The 6,229-nt window shown below is 31.0% G+C and overlaps 1 protein-coding gene across 1 annotated transcript in view; it reads right to left on the minus strand.

Annotated features, from left to right (window-relative positions):
* The window catches only part of LOC135143949 (uncharacterized), a 71,052-nt gene that overhangs the window by 32,166 nt on the left and 32,657 nt on the right, over nucleotides 1–6,229 (minus strand). The window lies entirely within an intron of this gene.

A 6,229-nucleotide genomic window follows, 5' to 3' on the forward strand; every position in this document is an offset into this window, starting at 1 on the left:
GCTTTAGGCAACCAATAATACAGTTTGGGTTATATCCCTACGAGAGCAGAGAATGAGGGTATATTGTGTACATATCATTGATCTAATAAAGGAGTGGATGGAGCCTTGTATACGTTTCCATACGCGAGCGAGTGTAATCAACACAAGAAAGAAATAGCAAGAGTTGTTATGGCATCAGTGGGAAAAGGACGGCTGACCACTAGCACGTGCTGGGTGGCAAAAAACGCTTCATTTGAACGGGAATTAATACGTTTTCTTACGAATTTGTTCAAACAATCAATTATAACAAACGTTTGTTAATGAAAACTATATTTTTACAGTTTACATTAAAATTATGTGAAATATTAAACAACAAAAATCATGTTAAGTGGTGGAGATGGTCTTTTAATAAAATAAAATGTATACACAATCTACAATATATTACGAATTCAGTTAATACAATAATCTTCTACAAGTTAACTAATTTTGTAGTGTATGTTCATTGGTAAATCTGAAATTTTTAGGATAAAATTAATTAAACTTTCGATAAAAGTGACAGGGTGCCTAATTAAATTGAACATATTAAAGAGGGTGGAATTTTCTAGCAAAATCTATTTTCTAAACCCACGTACAAATAACTAAAACAATAATCAATAGATATAAAATTCCCTCTTTTTGTAGCAACAATCCATTTTTTTCGTAATTCGGAATGTTTAGGAAATCTAACAAAATTTTTAAATTATAATTACGAAATCCTTCGTCTCTATATGTGATTATTGCCTATGAAATGAAACAGGATTGCTTTCTTTGCACGTTCTTTGCAATTATACGCACAACACGATTTCACGATGTTTAACAAATAGTTCGATAAAATACAACTTAAGAAGACTGTAGTCATTTAAATACGGTAACTTGAGCCTAAAAAGCGTAAATTTGCAAAAATACACCTTTAAACACCATGCGACAGCACGAAAGAAACCGCCAGAAACACAGTGCTCTGCAGCTTCGCGTCAATGTTTTGCCACCCAGAGAGCCCTATCTCTGTCCCACTGTGTTGGCAACGCGCGTCTTTCTCTAAGTTACTTCCATATAATATTATTTCTATGGTACATATCATCAAAAATGACAGATGTCAGAAATTATTGACTTATAAACGTTAAATTTGCTAGTAATGCAAGTGTGAAATGAGAAATACGGAATGCGTAGCAAAATGGGCAATGAGAAACGTAAAATGAGTAATGAGAAATGATCAATGCGAAATAAGAAATGATTTATGAGAAACGAGAAATGCGAAAAGTGAAATGTGGAATGCGAAGCGAAATAGGAAATAAAAAATGCGTAATGAGAAATTCGAACTGCGAAATGGGAAATGCGGAATGCAAAATGAGAAATGAGAAATCGAGAATGTGAAAGGTAAAGCAAAATGTGAAATGAGGGATTCGAAAAAGAAATCCGAAATCCGAAATGTAAAATGAGAAATGCGAAGTGCCAGCTGCGAAACTGGAAATGGGAAATGTAGAATGTGAAGCGAAATGGGAAATGCTAAATGAGAAATTCAGATGTGAAATAAGAAATGAGAAGAAAGAGGAAATGATAAATGAAAAATGTGAGAAATGTTTGGATTGAGAAATATGGATTATGAAATGAGAAATATAAAATAGGAAATTGTAATGCAAAATGTGAGAATTATGAAATAAGAAATGATGAATGAGGAATGTGGAATGAGAAATATGAGTCATGAAACGAGAAAAGTGAGGAATCAGAAGAAATAAAAAATATGGGAAACAACAAATCTGAGAAATGAGAGAGATGAAATGAGAAGTAACACGAAGTGAGAAATGCGATATGTGAAATGAGAAATGAAAAATATGGACAATGAGAAATGGGAAATGATAAATGAGAAATATGAGAAATTAGGATGGTGGGAAATGTGAGAAACGATGAATGTGAGAAATGAGAAAGGTGAAATGAGAAGAAATGAAAAATGACACGAAATGAGGAATGAGATATGTGAAATGGGAACTGAAGAATGAGAAGAAATGAAAAATGAGACACGACACGAAGTGAGAAATGTGAACTATGAAATGAGAAATGAGAACTGCGAAATGAATAATAAACGAGAAATAAGAAATATGAGAAAGATGAAATGAGAAGAAATGAAAAATGAGAAATATGAATTATGAAATGAGAAATAACACGAAGTGAGAAATAAGAACTGAGAAATGAATAATAAACGAAAAATGAGAAAAACGAGATGTTAGGATGATGAGAAATGCTAGAAACGATAAATGTGAGACATGAGAACTGAGAAATGAATAATAAATGTAAAATGAGAAATATGAATTATGAAATGAGAAATGACACGAAGTGAGAAATGAGAAATGTGAAATATGAAATCAGAGCTGGAAAATGAATAATAAATGAAAAATGAGAAATATGAGAAATAAGAAAGATACAATGAGGGGGAATGAAAAATGAGAAATGTGAAATGAGAACTGAGAAATGAATAATAAATGAAAAATGAGAAATATGAATTATGAAATGGGAAATGACACATTGTGAGAAATGAGAAATGTGAAATATGACACGAAGTGAAAATGAGATATGTTAAATGAGAAACGGGAAATGTGATATGAGAACTGAGAAATGAATAATAAATGAAAAATGAGAAATATGAATTGTGAAATGAGAAATGACACTATGTGAGAAATGAGAAATGTGAAATATGACACGAATTGAAAATGAGATATGTTAAATGAGAAATGAGAAATGGGAAATGAATAATGAGAAAAAATGAAAAATGAGAAATGTGAAATATCGAATGAGTAATGTGAAATATGAAATGAGAAATGAGAACTGGGAAATGAATAATAAATGAAAAATGAGAAATATGAAATGAGAAACATAAGAAACGAGAAAGATACAATGAGAAGGAATGAAAAATGAGAAATATGAATTATGAAATGAGAAATGACACGATGTGAGAAATGAGAAATGTGAAATATGACAGGAAGTGAAAATGAGATATGTTAAATGAGAAATGAATAATGGGAAATGTGAAATGAGAACTGAGAAATGAATAATAACTGAAAAATGAGAAATATGAGTTATCAAATGAGAAATGACACGTTGTGAAAAATGAGAGATGTGAAATATAACACGAAGTGAAAATGAGATATGTTAAATGAGAAATGAGAAATGGGAAATAAATAATGAGAAAAAATGAAAAATGCGAAATGTAAATTATGAAATGAGAAATAACACGAAGTGAAAAATGAGAAATGAGAACTGGGAAATGAATAATAAATGAAAAATGAGAAATATGAAATGAGAAATATGAGAAATGAGAAAGATACAATGAGGGGGAATGAAAAATGAGAAATGTGAAATGAGAACTGAGAAATGAATAATAAATGAAAAATGAGAAATATGAATTATGAAATGGGAAATGACACATTGTAAGAAATGAGAAATATGAAATATGACACGAAGTGAAAATGAGATATGTTAAATGAGAAATGAGAAATGAATAATGAGAAAAAATGAAAAATGAGAAATGTAAATTATGAAATGAGAAATGACACGAAGTGAGAAATGATAAATGTGAAATATCAAACGAGAAATGTGAAATGTGAAATGAGCACTGAGAAATGACAGGAAGTGAAAATGAGATATGTTAAATGAAAAATGGTACGCCAGGTATCAAAAAATGACTAATTTTAAATGCATTTGACCATGTCTGCCATTTGGAAATTTTAAAATATATGTTTATTTTTGTTAAAAAATAACCATGGCAGACCATTATCACGCGTCTAACATCGTGGCAGACAATTTTGAAAGTGCCAAAAAATATAAAATTTTCAAACTAATTTTGACCAAGTCTGCCATTAATATATTTTGTTGATTGTAGTCTTAAAATATTATATTTATCACGGCAGACGTTTTTATTGAGTACCTATACACTTCAGCAGATAACAAAATCTTAACTACTACCCGAGCAGATATATAAAAATGACGCATTATATCTTACATTTATTTCATCTGCTTGAAATTAAATTTATTGTTGTTTTTAAAAATTGATATTTGATTGTATAATATCATTAACAGTTCGATAAGAATGACAGTTTCGAAAGTTCAAATGTATCAGTTGATTACCGACAAATGATACATACGAGTTCATCACTACACCAATGTTTAATAAAGAAATCAATGAGAGCTTCTTTAAATTTCGTATTTTTTATCTCTTTTGTAAAATCTGATGGTCGTACCTGGTCAGGAGCGAGGGAAGTACTGTCTAAACTCTTTAGACCAATTTTTATATATCTATATACGTACATATCCAAGAGAGAGAGAGAGAGAGAGAGAGAGAGAGAGAGAGAGAGAGAGAGAGAGAGAGAGAGAGAGAGAGAGAGAGAGAGAGAGAGATCAAGTATTTTAAATAAATAAAATAAAATCGTTTTCACAACTTGTTAATTGTCATTTGCCGTTAGTTGATGCATGTGAAAGAGCAACTCTCTCCCTCATGTATATATAAATAATAATAATAATTAGAGAGCGGATTTTATGAAATTTGCGTATCCGTTATTTTTTCCATTTAAGTCTTGATATTTAATATGTGAACGAATCATGCTGATTAAAAAAGAATACAGCTATAAAAAAATTGCATATTTGCATATATTTGCCTTCTGTTGCATATTTCACGTAACAGGTGCATATTTTGCATTTTTATCAATTTTTTTGCTAATTTGAAAAAAAATTATTGTCATCTATCGGCATTTGTCTAGAATGACAAAATTTGATTAATGTTGCTATTGCAAATATTGTCCTGAGCTTCAAATAACTAGTAAAGGTTTGGGTTTTATGATAGTTTGGAGATAAAATCGGTCCTTAATTACTCTTGGAAATACCGTTCATTCCCAATATTTTTGTTCGTTACTTAAGTATATTAATGGTATATTTTATCGTGGTCGAAGGGCCGTTATCCTATTATTTTTCATCGTAAGTTTGCATTGAAAGCATTTAAAGCGATCCAGGTCTGTCAAAATGTCGAAGATAACTCAAATTAATTTATGGATTAAACCTTTTCCTGAACTTATTCCTCAAGAAGGAACTGTGTTTTTTCGCGCCTGCTCTAAACTGCTAAGTATTTTTACATCTGTGGACGTAGTACGCAGTTTTTCTATTAACAAATAATACTTTAGAATCACCCGAAAAAATTTTTGTTAGTATATTTCGAACAATATTTAAAAATAAATTGTTACCAAAATAGTAATTAAATAGTCGATTACTACCATTTTTACTTCCCGAGCGTAAGCAAAGGAAGTATTGTAATCGAGTCCGTCGACCGACTCTCTACTTTTACGTTTTCTCGATCTGTCATGACCCCTAGAAGACGTCTGTCTGTCCGTCTGTCTGCCGTCCCGGATTTTTATTAGACAGATAATCTCCGAGAGTACTGGACCGATTGTTGTGAAATTGTGTACTTATATTAGGAATAAATGTCTCTGGTCATTATGTCTGAGTCAATTTATTTTATTGATTAAATCAAGAGTTGCAAAACTGAATACTTGAAATCTTGCAGACGTTTTGAAATTATTGTAAGAATCTTAACTTTTTAATCAAAATGTATCTGTTTATCAACACCAAAAAGTTGGTTACGTCACCTCAGAATTTTGCTGAATAAATTCTTTCAAAATGTGCAAAAGATGATCAGACTATACTTGTAATTTGTCATTGCATTCATTTTTTTTAGATCTGCTTATACAGGGTGACTCAAAAAAAAATAATCAATCAGTCAAGTTATTATTGATCAAATTACGAACGAGCCGTGACTTCCAGTGTGAAAGCGAATTTATTGAAATATCTCATTACAGAACTCTAATGAGAAGAATCTATGACAGACATAAAGACTCGGTTCTAAAAGCGAGGGAAGTACTGTCTAAACTCTTTAGACCAATTTTTTTTACCAAGTAGTAAGTTGAACTTTCAATGAAATGGTAATTATGTGCATTAGTATATATTAGTATATATGGCTGCCATTTCGTCTTATGTTTAAAGGGAGTAGGGACTTTGCTATTCCCTCTCCCTCTCCAGTTATACTATTACAGCTCAATGTTACGTAACCGTATCTAACTCGGTCTAACCTTACCCATTTATGCTGGTTTCACGCAAAAATTTCCTTTTTGTTACTCCTGTTTTTAACGTCTGACGTTGACAACTGTTGGCGATCCTGCTTTTGGAAAATAATCAG

Source organism: Zophobas morio, unplaced genomic scaffold (genome assembly GCF_036711695.1).
Source record: "Zophobas morio isolate AGI-343-1 ecotype UQ-CSIRO unplaced genomic scaffold, CSIRO_AGI_Zmor_V1 ptg000078l, whole genome shotgun sequence".
Lineage (NCBI taxonomy): Eukaryota > Metazoa > Arthropoda > Insecta > Coleoptera > Tenebrionidae > Zophobas > Zophobas morio.